Source organism: Palaemon carinicauda, chromosome 25 (assembly GCF_036898095.1).
Source record: "Palaemon carinicauda isolate YSFRI2023 chromosome 25, ASM3689809v2, whole genome shotgun sequence".
NCBI lineage: Eukaryota > Metazoa > Arthropoda > Malacostraca > Decapoda > Palaemonidae > Palaemon > Palaemon carinicauda.
Window position 1 is genome coordinate 40,150,174 of NC_090749.1, and position 18,037 is coordinate 40,168,210.

At 34.1% G+C, this 18,037-nt stretch overlaps 1 long non-coding RNA gene across 5 annotated transcripts; it reads left to right on the forward strand.

Moving 5' to 3' along the window:
• The first annotated feature begins 336 nt into the window (after positions 1 to 336).
• LOC137618655 (uncharacterized) lies at positions 337 to 9,822 on the forward strand. Of its 5 annotated transcripts, XR_011039776.1 has the most exons (5): positions 340 to 379; positions 4,213 to 4,317; positions 6,025 to 6,144; positions 8,293 to 8,390; positions 9,169 to 9,822. It is a non-coding gene; the product is annotated as an uncharacterized lncRNA (long non-coding RNA). The 5 variants fall into 5 exon arrangements; XR_011039778.1 differs by lacking the exon at positions 4,213 to 4,317 and having other exon boundaries at positions 337 to 379; XR_011039777.1 differs by lacking the exon at positions 340 to 379 and having other exon boundaries at positions 4,207 to 4,296.
• The last annotated feature ends 8,215 nt before the right edge of the window (positions 9,823 to 18,037 follow it).

Consider the following 18,037-nt stretch of genomic DNA (forward strand, 5'->3'; position numbering starts at 1 on the left):
CTTAGGAATAAGTTGTAGTATGAGAATTTTCCGGTTGAAATAAGTGGTAAGATGAGAATCTTCCAAGCAGAAATAATTTACAGGAGGAGAATTTCTTAAAAGTTTTAACTCAAAATACTAATTTCTTTAAAATCTACTTTCCATATTTTCTTTTTTAATCCAACAGATGTCACAAGCGTCGCCCTTTGTGACGTAACATGCTTTTCCAGATTCCTTGCTTGTCCTCTCAGCCAATCAGGAGTAGTTTTTATTCATCCGTGGCTTGTGATTGGCTGAAATCGACTTACCAGGTTTTCGGGAAAACTGACGTTCGACAAATCAACCGGTTTGTTCTTTAGTCTTGTTCAATTGTTGGGCTTGTGCAGTGAAGGATTGTAAGGTAAAATATTTAACAAGTTATTTACTGTATACTTTTGATATTGTTGATTAATTTCTGACCGTGTTTGTTCGTTTAATTGAATATATTACTTATTTTCTGAATTTATTCTATCGAGTGTAAGTTCTGAAAGTTTTTTGGTATACTACAAAAAAAAATTAATCTTTCTCCCTAAAAATAGTTTTCAGCTGTATTTCAGTTAATTACAGGCAACCGCATCTTTACCACATTTCTCTATTTTACGGATTGGCGACAGAATATCACATTTTTCCATAAATGTTTTAAAATGGTAAATTCCTATCATTTATTCCATGATTTAAATTTTTTCACGACTAATTAAGTCGTGTACTTATTAGGTGCTAGTTGCGTATCGAAGACGTCTTTATGAGTTCTTGTAAATTACACAGCTTAGTTTGAGATCCCTGTGTTTTGATATGTGATTATGACGTCTCTGTTGTTCTATGTAGTTTTTTTTTTTATATAAACTAGTGTTATACGTCTTGGTAATTGCTGGATTATAACTTAAATCACGGTTTATTAGGTAACATCGCAGCAATGGAACTTTTTGATTGTTAACTTGGATAAGGATCAATTTTTTTTTTAGTGGACGTTTAAGTTTTCTGAAAAGCTAGTTTCAGCATAGGAGTACTCCGAATTAGGGCTAATCTTAAGCGAATATAATTAAAATGTTTTAGTAATATTTGATCAAAAAGCTGGCATGATTTTAAAATCAAAAGTGATGAGACCCTAGTTTGAAGATTCCCAAGTCTTATTCATCGAAGTATAAAGTTGGTTCTCTCGTTTTGAACTGTTTTCGCCGTAATACTTTGAAAGGATTCCACACCATGAATCCTATTATATGGCGAGACATGAAAGGAGTTTTGAGGTTCCTACGCACTTTTTAACTTATTCACGCAAGTATGGTTTGGTTTAATAAGTTTCGGTGTTAGTTTCAGGACTTCTAAATGTGTAAATTTCCTGACCTATAAATAAAACGAGTTTGAGATTGTAGTCTTCCAAACTATCGAACTATTTTTCTTTAATAGGTGCACGTATTTTTACTGTTATTCCTTTATGCAACTTTAATCACAGCTTTGATTACAGGGTATGGCTACTGGTTTGATTACCGGGTATGGCTACTGGTTTGATTACCGGGTATGGCTACTGGTTTGATTACCGGGTATGGCTACTGGTTTGATTACCGGGTATGGCTACTGGTTTAATTGCCGGGTATGGCTACTGGTTTGATTACCGGGTATGGCTACTGGTTTGATTACCGGGTATGGCTACTGGTTTGATTACCGGGTATGGCTACTGGTTTGATTGCCGGGTATGGCTACTGGTTTGATTGCCGGGTATGGCTACTGGTCTGATTGCCGGGCATGGCTACTGGTTTGATTGCCGGGCATGGCTACTGGTGTAGTTGCCGGGCATGGCTACTGGTGTAGTTGCCGGGCATGGCTACTGGTGTAGTTGCCGGGCATGGCTACTGGTGTAGTTGCCGGGCATGGCTACTGGTGTAGTTGCCGGGCATGGCTACTGGTGTAGTTGCCGGGCATGGCTACTGGTGTAGTTGCCGGGCATGGCTACTGGTGTAGTTGCCGGGCATGGCTACTGGTGTAGTTGCCGGGCATGGCTACTGGTGTAGTTGCCGGGCATGGCTACTGGTGTAGTTGCCGGGCATGGCTACTGGTGTAGTTGCCGGGCATGGCTACTGGTGTAGTTGCCGGGCATGGCTACTGGTGTAGTTGCCGGGCATGGCTACTGGTGTAGTTGCCGGGCATGGCTACTGGTGTAGTTACAGGATATAGATACTAGCTTGCTTACATCGTATGGCGACAGATTTAATTACAGCGTATATCTACTGGCTTGCTTACAGCGTATGGCTACTGGGCTAATTACATAATCTATTGCTAGTTTAATTACAGCGAGTGGTTATATAGTGAAATTTAATAAATGCTCGCTCGATTAAATTAAAGACTAGTAATTGAGGACGGGTTGTTAATGAGGGTAAAGTTGCCTAAACGTTACACTTAAGAGTTTCAGCTTGGGCTGTTGATCGTGGCGCTTTCGACAATTGCCTTAATAAATGCACGACTTTATGACTAGCAGTGTAGTGTGGTGTTATTGACAACTTGGGGCATCTGACAGTTTACTTTGTAAATGTATGAATCGCTACGTATAATTGAGTTAGTAACTTGTGCGTAAATTGAAGGTATTATGAATCTTGATACAAATAACTTGGTCATTGGAATAACCGTGTTGAGGATATGGTTTTGAGAACGTGATTATGAAAAAAATTCAATACACCCGTGGCCCTAAGGTAAGTGGGGATGCTCAGAACGCAGGCGAACAATAACATCAAAGCCATGAGGATAGGAACTGGAGAAACATCCTGCAGTTCAAACCCCAAACTCTTATGGCAAAGATCACAGCAACAACATTAAGAGACTTGGGCTGGCCGGAATACTCCTACAACTGAACCCAGACACAGCACAGAGTATCCAACACATTCCACCATGGAAAAAACAAGTAGCAAAATTCAGCTACACAAAGCTCCCAAGGGCAAAAGAAAACTGCACCATAGAGGAACTCAGAAATGCTGCAACAGCAGCAATGCAAACTGCAGAAACCATAGGAGCACAGATCTACTATACTGATGGTACAGTGGATCCAGGAACACAAACAGCGGGAGCTGCAGTTCACTCCTGCAATTTCACAGCATGCTGGAGGACATCAAACAATGTCTCCACCCTGCAGACAGAGCTTGTTGCAATACAACAAGCCCTAAGATACTCCATTGAGAATGAGGAAGGACCAGTAGTCATTCACACTGATTCACGATCCTCAATGCAAGCCCTACAGCAGGACAAAAACAAAGAAAACAAGTCCCTGATAGCTGATATCAAATCCCTCCTATATCAGCACAATGTAAGAAGCAGGCTAGTAACATTCAACTGGATACCCAGTCACATAGGGATACCAGGGAATGAAAAAGCTGATGAGCTAGCCAAAAGCACCAGACATATCCAGAATATACAGGTGCACATACAGCCTGCACTAAACAAATAAAAAACAAAATAAAAACACACCTTAAGGACAACCTAATCAAGGATCTACACATGTGGGCAGAAAATGGCTCTCCCTCTGCCACTTTGTACAAATGGGCCACGGAGCTAGAACCCCCACCCATAGACAAAAACACCCCCAAGGAAACAGGCTGTATGCATACACAGACTCCGGCTGGGTTAAAAGGCAAACTGGGAAATCAGAGAGGACATCCAAAGACCATGTGATCACTGCGGTGACACGCCACAACACTCTCTCCTGCACTATTTACTTGAATGCAGGGAAACAGCACAGCTGAGAGGTGATCTACTAGTAGACACCAACGCACCAGAGGCCGGGAAAGCTGCGGCCACACTGGCAAAGGCAATTGTGGAAAGCTTTGACACCCACTCACAGTTGCTTTCAAGATTACCTCCTCCAAGGTAAAGACCTCACATTCACACCACTCCATCCCATACCTTCATCGTAAGGCCCTATTCACATCATCCTCTGTACTTTCTTAGCTTAACCTACCACTAAAAATCTCTCCGTAGGGACCCTAGAGGAGTAAAGGGTTGGACAACCCAAGTAAAGGGTTGGACAACCCCACCTGCATCCTTTTCTCTACATTTCAAGGCCTTACACCCCAATTTTCATACTACCACTATCCGTGAAATGATGGCCCTCTCACTAATACCATCATCCTTACCCTGTTCACAACTTTCTCTACCACTAAAATCCATTTCAAATTTCCTTTTATTTTGATAACCCACCTTATATCTTTTCAGATCACCTACGGGCCGACCAAGGGAAAGGCCCGTGCCAACAATAAGTGTTGGCTGTAATACTCTAACGAACGAACGAGGATAGCAGTATGTCTTTCTTTATTTCAGGTTAGTCTGTTTGGCGAGTAAAATCCTTATATTGTTTCTAAGGAGAGCAGTAAATCTGTATTTTTTTCTGATTAGTATTGTGTAAAAGTATCTTCATTGAAGCTATAACCTTAGAAAGCAGGGTGCTATATGCCAAAGGTCTCACAGGGGAAAAAATAGATTTTTTTACAGTGACTTAAGTACTGGCATGCATGGACTCTTCCTATTTAAAGTCTGATATCTTGGTATCATTGGTGACTGGGTCCCTATCTTTAAGCATTTTAGCCTTTTTAACGAGTTATCCTCCAATAGCATTGAATTTAATTGTATCTTTACATTTGCGATAAATAGTTTTATCTTCCAATAATAAGTGAATAGGCCGTGAATTGTAATTTTTTATTTTAGAGAACTTAAAATAATCTTATAGAGGAAAGTTCCATTTAAAGGTTCACTTTCCTGTTTTTATATAGATTTCAGTACCTCTTCATAGGTTGGTTGTTGGCCTTGGTTTTAGTTTTTAGTGCACGATAAACTTCAGCCGGGCAAGTCCAACCCCACTGTTAGTGTCCTGTTGCGCCCATACAAATCTACGTGGCTAAGTTTCAATGAAAGTGTTAGGTAGGTAGACTGGAATTAAAATCATAATGCTTATGAACTGCAATGGTTGTATTTTGTAATCATGGACTCTTATTTCTGGGGAAACTAAGTTTTTAAACTGGGGGTTTTAAGGTTCCCAATTTTTCGGTGCAGTGGAGCGAATTACTACGAGAATCTTTATTAAATGTGGGTGGGGAATTAGTTTATTCAATGGTACTTCTCGAACACAAGCATTACCATTTTAATTTATTGCTTACAGAAGTTAGTGTTCCTTCAATGTCAAATACTTGTGAATTTCATATGGTTGTTGTGCCGTAGTTTGTGGGTCTCGCCCTAACGTGATATAAAACATAGGAGAATTAACCTTGGCTTCATAGTAGTTTAAGCCACGTGGGTCTCGTTCTGACGTATATAGAACATTGGAGAATTGACCTTGAATTCATTGAAGTTTCAGTTAAGGGGGTCTCGTCCTAATGTAATATAAAACATTAGGGAATTAGCATAGCTTCATTGTAGTAGTTTCATTTATAGGGCTCTTGTCTTAACAAATAAAAATAGGAGAATAATTAACCTAGCTTCATTGTAGTAGTTTCATTTATAGGGCTCTTGTCTTAACAAATAAAAATAGGAGAATAATTAACCTAGCTTCATTGTAGTAGTTTCATTTATAGGGCTCTTGTCTTAACAAATAAAAATAGGAGAATAATTAACCTAGCTTCATTGTAGTAGTTTCATTTATAGGGCTCTTGTCTTAACAAATAAAAATAGGAGAATAATTAACCTTGACTTCATTGTAGTAGTTTCATTTATAGGGCTCTTGTCTTAACAAATAAAAATAGGAGAATAATTAACCTAGCTTCATTGTAGTAGTTTCATTTATAGGGCTCTTGTCTTAACAAATAAAAATAGGAGAATAATTAACCTTGACTTCATTGGACTTATCTAGTAGGACTTTCGCATGCGCCTATCGAATTTCTTTAAATTTTACAGGTGGACGTTAACCTTATGCTAATCTTGTGTATATGCTACTTTTACAGGTGGACGTTAACCTTATGCTAATCTTGTGTATATGCTACTTTTACAGGTGGACGTTAACCTTATGCTAATCTTGTGTATATGCTACTTTTACAGGTGGACGTTAACCTTATGCTAATCTTGTGTATATGCTACTTTTGGAGGGCCTGAAGTCTCTCGTTGAAAAAATGAGGAAATCTCCAATAATGAAAAACCTAAGGCTGTGTATTCTCTACGGTAGGAATAGCTATTATGGAGTTCTAAGTTTTGCAATCTGGGTTTTAAGATTTCAAAATGTAGTTTTTAAGCATATTTTGTATTTTTATGTTTGCTTTTAAAGTTTTTGTACAACTATACTTCTCTCAACAGGTACAGTTAATCGGTTCTAAAAATCGTGAATACCAGATTGTTTTAGACTGTAAATGATACAGAGAGAGAGACAGATATTTATAGTCGTTAAATTTTAAAAGCGATGAATGACTAGTTTTTTCTTTTTATGGTTATTAATCAGTTTTTTTCTATTTATGGTTATTAATCAGTTTTTTTTCTATTTATGGTTATTAATCAGTTTTTTCCGTTAATGGTTATTAATCAGTTTTTTCTATTTATGGTTATTAATCAGTTTTTTTTCTATTTATGGTTATTAATCAGTTTTTTTTCTATTTATGGTTATTAATCAGTTTTTTCTATTTATGGTTATTAATCAGTTTTTTTCCATTTATGGTTATTAATCAGTTTTATTTCTATTTATGGTTATTAATCAGTTTTATTTCTATTTATGGTTATTAATCAGTTTTCTATTTATGGTTATTAATCAGTTTTTTTCTATTTATGGTTATTAATCAGTTTTTTTTCTATTTATGGTTATTAATCAGTTTTTTCCGTTAATGGTTATTAATCAGTTTTTTCTATTTATGGTTATTAATCAGTTTTTTTTCTATTTATGGTTATTAATCAGTTTTTTCCGTTAATGGTTATTAATCAGTTTTTTTTCTATTTATGGTTATTAATCAGTTTTTTTTCTATTTATGGTTATTAATCAGTTTTTTCTATTTATGGTTATTAATCAGTTTTTTTCCATTTATGGTTATTAATCAGTTTTATTTCTATTTATGGTTATTAATCAGTTTTATTTCTATTTATGGTTATTAATCAGTTTTCTATTTATGGTTATTAATCAGTTTTTTTCTATTTATGGTTATTAATCAGTTTTTTTCTATTTATGGTTATTAATCAGTTTTTTTCTATTTATGGTTATTAATCAGTTTTTTTCTATTTATGGTTATTAATCAGTTTTTTTTCTATTTATGGTTATTTATCAGTTTTTTTTCTATTTATGGTTATTTATCAGTTTTTTTTCTATTTATGGTTATTTATCAGTTTTTTTTCTATTTATGGTTATTTATCTGTTTTTTTCTATATGTTTTTCTATTTATGGTTATTTATCAAGTGTTTTTTTCTGTTTTTTTCTATTTATGTTTTTCTATTTATGGTTATTTATCAAGTGTTTTTTTCTATTTATGGTTATTTATCAAGTGTTTTTTCTATTTATGGTTATTTATCAAGTGTTTTTTCTATTTATGGTTACTTATCAAGTGTTTTTTCTATTTATGGTTACTTATCAAGTGTTTTTTCTATTTATGGTTACTTATCAAGTGTTTTTTCTATTTATGGTTACTTATCAAGTGTTTTTTCTATTTATGGTTACTTATCAAGTGTTTTTTTCTATTTATGGTTACTTATCAAGTGTTTTTTTCTATTTATGGTTACTTATCAAGTGTTTTTTTCTATTTATGGTTATTTATCAAGTGTTTTTTTCTATTTATGGTTATTTATCAAGTGTTTTTTTCTATTTATGGTCATTTATCAAGTGTTTTTTTCTATTTATGGTCATTTATCAAGTGTTAGTATGTCTTAAGTAGTTTTCAACTTTTTTCACTTGTGGATGTTACAATAAAGGTGTTCAGTTAATTCTATTTATTAATACGGAAATTTTTACCATGTTAGAAATGCTGGTAACTCCTTGCTAAGCATCTAGCTCATTTCTAGTGATTCTTTGAAATTTGTTAGTTACCTGGCGTTCAAAAGTTTTCAAGTCTGAAGTTAACAGCAGTGATAATCATGAATAAGAAAGAGGTGAAATTTTACCTAATTTTATTAGTTATTTAGGAGCACAAGTTTCTGGACTAAAATTATAAGTTCTGATACGAATTTTGTTTAAATATGGAGTTAATTCCGTAAGTGATACCATGAAACTGCTTTCTTCTCAATTACTCTTCAAGCACATGGATTTCTGAAGGTTAATATACCACTTGTATGGCCTTAGTGTCTTAAATATTTAAGGTCATATACTTTAGTTTAAATTGCACGTTATACATTTTTCAGATTGACACTTGACTGACAAGGTTATTCCAAATTCTCAAAACTTGCCGTTCTGGGGAGTCTTCGTTTATGGGAGGAAACCTTGGATATTTTCTTTAAAGGTAAGAGTAACTTATATGATTTATATATATATATATATATATATATATATATATATATATATATATATATATATATATATATATATATATATATATATATATATATATATATATATATATATATATAATGTGTGTGTTTATATATGTATATATGTGTATATGTATATGTATATGTTTATATATGTATATATGTATGTGTATATGTATATGTATATGTTTATATATGTATATATGTGTATATGTATATGTATATGTTTATATATGTATATATGTATGTATGTATGTATATGTATGTATGTATATATATATTTTTTTTTTTTTTGGATGGTGTTTGAATATTTTAAACTTTTTTAGGTTAAGTATTAGGGGAGGTAATGTTCATGGATTTAGTTTGCTAAAGCGCTTATCAAAGTTTTGGATTGAAATATATTAGGGGAAGTAGTGTTTATAGTTTTTTTACCAAAGCGCTTATTACTGAACTTTATAAACTTTAGTTTTCCAAATTGACACACAACGGGTATTGGTGTGACCTAGTTTTTCATGAACATTTTGGATTTCAATTTGAGACTAGCTATTGTCGATGGCATTGCTTTACTATACTAAACACTTAAGTATTAAACTTTAAAACTTTTTAGATGCTTTTATAAAATTGACATAGGAAAAAGTAGTTATTTTTCTTATCAGTTTTACATATGAAAGTTTTTAAACTCTTTCACTTTAACTTGGGAAAATAATTTAACTATTTATCAATAGCTTTATATTCTATTATATTTTGCAGGGTTCTTCTGATTTGGACAACCTGTTGAAAAGTTAAAAACCACCTAGCTCCAGAGATTAATGACCTGTTGGATTACTATAGGATGTTGTGCATAAATCTGGCAGGAACGAGAACCCTAGACTGGTCTCCATAATTTGAAGCATTCATCTAAGTTTAGGAAGATTATTTTGGAGTGAATAATTAAATAGAAGCTTGCTGAGTTTCCTGTATAAGACACTGTTGGAGCTACTGGGCACTGCTGATAGGTACTGTTATGGATAGGGAATCCTAACAAGGGAAGCTAGCAGGATTTCCCAAAAATTTTTAAAAGGATTTCACCGCAGCTGTTGGACTTGAACCGATTTATACTTTACTATCAGACTGACTGAAGTCTCTTCTGCAAATCCAATGTGAATTTGTCTGTACCATGAAGGTGAATGACTATCTGGGTGACTTCTGCTTGAGGACTTGGGTCTCTATTGCCCGTGATTCTGATTACAGTATAACTAATCTTGGATCATGTCTAGGAGGCACTGTTAATTTCTTTATACAGTTTTGATTGTGTAAAGTCACGTTAATTTTTATATCTAGCTTGTGAAACTATCTAAATCTAGTTCTCAATGTATCTTGCAAAATTTTATTTGTATATCTTCAGTACCAGCTGAACTCAGTTGAGTCCCTTGTTAGGCTGGGAGGAACGTAGAGAGTAGAGGTCCCCTTTTTGTTTGTTTCTTTGTTGATGTCGGCTACCCCCAAAATTGGGGGAAGTGCCTGGTATATGTATGTATGTATGTATGTATGTATGTATCTTCCTAAATTTTCTACTTTTGATATAAACTAACCCTGCGTGTCGTAAAAGGAGACTAAAAGGGGAGGGGGTGGCTGGGAACCCCCTCTCCTGTATATAATCCTGCGAGACATCAACAAAGATAGTGCTTTTATTCCAATCTTCTATTCTACTTATAATTAAACCTTTTGAAATTTCCTGTTCCATTTCCTCATGGGAAATTCTCCAGAAAGTCTTCAATTTTAAATTTAGTTTGAAAATGTACATGGCAAGTTTTAAACCTTTTTATATTTCCTGTTACATTTCCTGATGGGAAATTGTTCAGAAAGTCTTCAATTTTAGATTTAGTTTTTGAAAATGTTCATGGCAAGTTTTAAAGCTTTTAAATTTCCTGTTCCATTTCCTGGTGGGAAATTCTTGGTCTTTTCAATTTTAGAATTAGTTTTTGAAAATGTTCATGACAAGTTTTAAGTTTTTTAATTTTGCTTTTTAAGCACTAGTAATGTTCTAATACTTACGTTTGGTCTTACTATGAACTTAATTTTGTTCTTAGAAGTGTTTTTTTTTTTTTTCTTTTTACAAAATTTCATGTATTTGAATAGTCTTGATTAAATTCTTAATAAAAGATTTTGAGTTTTCTTACTGCTGAGTAATATACCATTGACATCCTTGGTTTATTAGAAAGTAATATGGATATGGAGAGGTTTTTCTCATAAGCCACGTGAGGAGAGTTAAGATGAAGGAACGTCGGCAGAAGATTAAAGGTCTCAGCCATGACATATATTTCCGTGGCAGTAGTTTTGAGTATGAAGCTTAGTAAAAAGAATATTACTAAATACTTAACCAAACAGTTTTGTATAGTTAATATATTTAATTCGTTATGGTGTATAGTCTATGAAATAATTCAAAGGTATCGTGCGCAAAATGCCACAGTTTTGGGAAGGACTATGGACAAATTTTTTTTTTCTGAGTAGGGGAATTTGTGGAATTAATTTAATGTAGAAACCTGAAGTTTCTGAACAAAAGTAAAAAAAGATATCCTATCTTGGTTAAAATGCTTTACCTAGAGTTCCTACTACTTATGCAGAAACTATAAATGCCTAAGACCCAGAGGTGGAGTGCTTTACATATGCCTGTCAGAGTAGTCTATCCACAGGGTATACTGTAGTTGCTTTGGTAACTTTGGGTAACTTGCAGCAAGGTCAGAAACTGTCAACTCCATATTTGCATTAGTAACGATTTTGTAGCTTCAAGATGTACAGTTATGAAAATTATACCACACCTGCTGAACCCAAGTTGGAAAAAAAAAGAAAAAAAAATGCTACATGCACAAATTTTAGGTAAAATCTCTGAAATATCTTTGGCTGAAATCAAGTGACTATGAAAGAAACTTTTGGGTTGCTGAACAGTAATGGTGAAAAAAAAAATCACTTGGGTATTCATATTAAGTGTATGGAATATGATTGAATCAAAGTCCCTTGTAAAGCCCTGTCCACACGATCGAGCGTCGGGCACGGGCAAACTTTGATACCAGGCCACGATAGTTAGTGATAATGAGGGTTGTTGACGTCAGAAGCGGGAAAACTAAATGCAGGGATCTGGCAACACACTATGATGCCAGATCCCTGTCTCTGGTTTTCCCGCTTCTGACGTCATTAACCCTCATTCTTATACCAACTATCGTGGTCTGGTATCAGTTTGTCTGCCGGGCATGCTCGATCGTGTGGACAGGGCTTAATACTTCGTAAGTCTTGATTTGAAGTAATTGCCTTTCATGCTTGAGAAAGTTAAAATTAATCTCGCCTGGATCAGGATTTGCCATGGCGTTTCTATTGACTTGGAATTTGATATCTAACCTAAAGACTTATTTCTAAATCTGTGAAACTTATTGACTATACCAGAGTCTTCTAATTTTGGATATTAAAGCTATGCTACTTTTGTTAGACTTTTAACTCATGGTTTACAAACACCAAATGGAATCTGTTGACATATATTTTTCAGGAGTTGTCATTTGATTTCGGTTAAGCAATTTCGAAAAGAAGGGATTTTGAGCTCCTTCCACATTAGGGGAAAATGTAGGGCAGGCACTCAAATTTGTCCAAAATGCTTTCGTTTTGAAACTTACTAAATCAAACAGTCAAAGACGGGCAGTATAGGCACAGGCAGGCGAACGGATGACTTGGGCCAGACGCAGAATGTGAAGTGCAGTCAGGGCTGTGCTAGGCAACGTGACCCCAGTTAGGGGCCCATGAAGTGCCTCAAAGTCTGTAGGTAATTTCATGGGTTGCCAGTGGTTTCTTCGTCCAGGACGTTACATATTCCTAATCGCCACCCATGCCACAAAATTGGTAACTGTCTGCTCGCCATGCATTTGTCTCTCGTGAAGGGGCTTTATTGTTCAATCTCAATGCGGTATGTGCACATCTCAAGGTGCAGTATTATTAAACATTCTTGGCAGCATTTTTTTGACCTCTCACTGCACTTAATTTTCAGGCTTTTAATTAACCCTTTTACCCCCAAAGGACGTACTGGTACGTTTCACAAAACCCATCCCTTTACCCCCATGGACGTACCGGTACGTCCTTGCAAAAAAATGCTATAAAAAATTTTTTTTTTCATATATTTTATAATTCTTTGAAAAATTTCAGGCATTTTCCAAGAGAATGAGACCAACCTGACCTCTCTATGACAAAAATTAAGGCTGTTGAAGCAATTTTTTTAAAAAAATACTGCAAAATGTGCTGGGAAAAAAATAACCCCTTGTGGGTTAAGGGTTGGAAATTTCCAAAGAGCCTGGGGGTAAAAGGGTTAACATCCGTTCACGCTTCCGTTCATCATACTATTCTCTACCATTCAACTTTTACTTCCTAACACAACTCCAGGAGTTAACCCTATTATATTTCAACCCTTGGTGTCTTATGGCCTTTGCAAAGAAATTATTTTAAACAAGAACTGTATTCTTTACATAAGTGCGTATGTCATGTCCAATTCTGAATAATTTCTCGGATTTTTAAAGAAAACGCTAATCCTGTATTATTAATTTCATTTTAGAGTGCATGCGTATAGGGAAGGAGGTTGCTGAACAGAATTAAAACCTGCACTTTTACCAGTCGTATTTCCGCATGCTTCGAAGAAATGCAAGAATTTTGAGGTAAACTAGACTACTTTTTGTCCAAGAAACACAAATTTCTTGGTAACCCACAATTTTTTTCTCTACAGTTAGACTACACGTCAAAGAAGGTACCCAGTTCTTCAGCTTAAGAAAGTATACTTTCTGAAGCTAAGCTACACATCTACTTAGAAGAGAAGGTTGGTATAAGCCTTAAAAGGGTTCCAACAGGGAAAATAGCCCAGTGAGGAAAAGAAATAAGTAAACAAAATAGTGTGCCTGGGTGTACCCTCAAACTAGAGAATTCTAACTCGAGATAGTGGAAGATGGAACTCTCTATTGCCTATATAAGTTTCTATCGGAGCCAATATTTCTGAATAATTTCTCGTGTTTTTGAAGAAAAGTAAAACGTTATTGCTGTAGTTTTATCTTCACTTTAGAGTGCATGTGTGTGATGGAGGTTACTAAACAGAACTTGACCTAACGAATATTTCAGGAAATATAAGAATTTGTGGTAATATTGTTTCAGGAAATATGAGAGTTTGGGGCAAAATTTTCGACCATCTTGTGCAAGATACCCAAATTTCTTCGTAGACCAAAATCTGAACATCACATAGTTAACACTTCACCTAAAGTTAAGATGCAGTCGGTGTCGAAGAAAGTACACAGTTCTACAGCTTCCGATATAATCTTTAAAGCTGTTTCACGTTCTTTAGTGTCATATGAACGCAGCTGTAGTGGCTTCACTTTTTTCTTTACTGACACATGACCGCAACTGTAGTGGCTTCACGTTCTTCTTTAGTGGCATATAAGCAAAGCTGGGATCACTTTACGTTCTTCTTTAGTGACATATGAACGCAGCTGTAGTGGCTTCCCTTTCTTCTTTAGTGACATATGAATGCATCTGTAGTGGCTTCCCTTTCTTCATTAGTGACATATGAACGCATCTGTAGTGGCTTCACGTTCTTCTTTAGTGACATATAAACGCATCTGTAGTGGCTTCACGTTCTTCTTTAGTGACATATGCACGCATCTGTAGTGGCTTCACGTTCTTCTTTAGTGACATATAAACGCATCTGTAGTGGCTTCCCTTTCTTCTTTAGTGACATATAAACGCATCTGTAGTGGCTTCACGTTCTTCTTTAGTGACATATGCACGCATCTGTAGTGGCTTCACGTTCTTCTTTAGTGACATATAAACGCATCTGTAGTGGCTTCCCTTTCTTCTTTAGTGACATATAAACGCATCTGTAGTGGCTTCACGTTCTTCTTTAGTGACACATGAACTTAGCCATGAGTTGTTCTGTGTCTACCAATGTTTCAGACTTGTAGGGAAAAAAGGTAAATATATCAGTGATTCTTCCGGTATATATATGTTTGTATAAGGCTTAATGTTGAACGTGTTAGAGACAAACTGAAATTAGCTTACCTAAGACAATTTAATTTTTAGTTAATAATTATTTGTATGCTGCCAGGGTATGTTTTGGTTAATATAGTAAAAAAAAAGATTTATAATGTAACATATATATATATATATTATATTATATATATATATATTATATTATATTATATATATATATATATATATGTATATATATATATGTATATATATATATATATATGTATATATATATATATACACACATACATACATATATATATATATATATTATTACAGTAAATAAGCCAAGTGCCAAGGCTGCTCTTACCATGGATTTCGTAAATTCAATTCATGTAAGGCAAGTTCATAGCAAAGATAAAATTACCTTAAGTACTTTTTTTTCTGGATAAACTATTAAGCCAGGCCGACGATTCCGTTCATCCAAGTCAACCTAGATTTAATTTTCTTAAAGTAATGACGTATAATCATTAATTTAACTTTTACTGATAAATTCCTAGCTGTATCAAAATTCTAGGTGTTAAGGGATGCCTTCCTTTAAAAAAGTATTTATAGTTTATTATTGCATTTTTCCGTACATAAGAGTATAAGCAGTCACAGTATTGATTTTCGTATTTTCATTTATTAAGGAGAAGCTGTCCAAACATATCATAGAAATATATAAGTAGGAGTAAATTATATATTTTCATAGTTATTAGCATATAAAACTTGGCAAAATACTCCTAAAGGAGGTAAAATAAATTACATAGTCTCCCATAAATTATTTTTCTTTAAGGAAAGTTTGAATATCGTTTTCTTAACTCTTATGATAGACTAAAGTAAATAGTTCCAGCATTGGTATGGCTGCGTTCATAGAGTAGAGTTTATGAAGGAAAAACAATTGTCTTGGATGTTTTATATTTTTATACATAGTAAATGATGAATTACCCTCATGATTATATCGTATTCGAACAATTTATTCATATATTTATTATAGATACTGAATTATCTTATTAAATAAGTGTTTTGAAATGGTGTTTCTAGTCCAATCAGAGCTCCACTTTTGAAAAAACGTAAAGATTTTAACCAATGAACGAAGCCATGGTATGCTGGAGGGCCTCTGATTGGTTTGAGCAATTTTCCCGCCTGGAGCGTGAAAATTTCAGTCCAATTACGGACACACTACAAGAAGGTTGGATTTGAACAGTGCTAGTGTATCGAGATAATTTCAGGTAAAAATAGTGATTTAATGAGGTTTTTTTTTTTAACTTTTCGTTAAGACGATCATCGAGTAATCATTATTTGTTTCGTAAAGGTGTTATTTCGCTGAAAAATTATGTATATTGGTTTCGAAAAGGGATATAATTTCGAAACAGGAACGGCCAATTAAGTATTTTCCGGTGCTGACAATATTTACCGTTTATTAATAAACTGACGCTTTTTTTCAGTTTATTTTAATTCCCACATACGGTGAAATTATCTAAGATGAAGGCCATAATCACTGTTATTATATTAATCTGGGTACATTGATAATTCTTGACGGTTTTTTAAACAAGCAATTAGCCTTTTATTGCCAGTCTTACGCTAAATATATTGAAGATATTCAAGTCTAGAATATTTATTCATCCATACAGGTGATGCTATTTAAGGATCGTATAATGGATAGTTTAGCGAGTTTAATTTCGTTGCGATGGTTGTTTTGATAAATGTATGTTTGTATCTCTGCCTGTGTGTATGTAATTTGTGTTTGTGATTTGCTTAAAAACTAAAACTATTTGACCGAATCTTAGGAAATTTGGTGGGATGATTGGTCCCAATCGAAGAACAATTTGATTAGATTTTGGAGTGATTGGGTCAAAGATCAAGGTAACGAAATGTTATAAAACGTCTTTGCTATATCGTGGTAAATTTTTATCGGATTTTCATGAAACTATACCAAAATGTTCATAATTCAATTGCATATCTTGTGATATATAACAAGGTCAAGAAGGTCTTTACGTCCTTTTGCTATATCGTAGACATATTTCATGAAATTTGGTGGGATGTTTGACCATGATCCAAGGACAATTTTATTAGATTTTGAGTGATTGGGTCAAAGGTCAAGGTAACGAAACGTCATAAACGTCTGTTTGCTATGTCGTGGTCAATTTTTATCCTATTTTCATGAAACTAATGCCAAAATGTCATAATTCAATTGCCTATCTTGTGATAAACATCAAAACCAAGGTCTTTACGTCTTTTTGTTATATCGTAGGCAAATTTCATGAAATTTGGTGGCATAATTGACCATGATCCAAGGACAATGTGATTAGATTTTGAAGTGATTGGGTCAAAGGTCAAGGTGAGGAAAAGATCCAAAATGTCTTTTTGCTATATCGCGGTTAATTTCTATCCGATTTGCATGAAACTAGTGGTAAAATGTGCATAATTAATTGCCTATTTTGTTAAGTGGTGTTGGCGAAGGTATGTGCTCTACCGAGTACCCATTTTAGTTTGTCATGCTTTATACGTCATGATTGATTTGAGGAATGTAAAAGAAACAATCAAAATTAACTATTCTTTTAGCAGGATGTGTTCGCCTACAAGATTTGAATTTCTGTGATTAAAATGCGTAATTGATTTAAAGTTAAGTTATTGAGATTTATTCATAAAATCTATATTTATTTATATCCCAGAAGATAGTGATACTTTCCTTACTTTGGAATACTTAGAGTAGAATATTTTTATTATTATTATTATTATTATTATTATTATTATTATTATTATTATTGACATCAATTTTAGTGTTGGAAAGTAATTTTTTTATTGATGTTGGTCTTGTTTTGATTAATATATACCACTGAGGTTGTAGTTTTTATAATAATAATAATAATAATAATAATATTTTACCGTTATAGTAGAATGTATTATGAATTCGTTAGAAATGTCAAAACCAATATAACTACTATCTCTTCAATGATGATTATATCATCATCATCTCTTACGCCTATATACGCAAAGGGCCTTGGTTAGATTGCGCTAGTCTCCATCTTGAACTTTTAAATAACTACTTCTCCATTCATTCTTTCCTACTTTATGTTTCATAGTAGGCTATTCAGCCGTGTAGGCCTTGGTCTTCCAACTCTTCTATTGCCAATTGGAGCCAAGTTGAAAGTTTGGTTAACTAATCTCTCTAGGGGAGTGCGAAGAGCATGCCCAAACCATATCCCTCTACGTCTCACCATGATTTCAAACATATATTGCACTTGAGTAATCTCTCTTATAGTTTCATCCCTAATCCTGTCCTACCATTCAACTCCCATTATCCTTCTGATGTCTTTGTTCTCAAATCTACTAAATCTGTTGTATATTGTTTCATTGTTATACCACGAAGCATGTTCATACAGTAACACTAATCTCACTAAACTGATATATAGCCTGATTTTTATATGTAATTTCAGGCGATTTGATATCCAAATTTTACTTTACCTTGCCTTTGTCTGATTTGCTTTTTATCAATATCTCATTAAACCCCAATTCTGAATACCCTGTATTAGAGATCATAGTTCCTAAATATTTAAATGATTCCACCTCATCAATCCTTTCTCCTTCCAATGATATTTCTCCTTACGTTGCA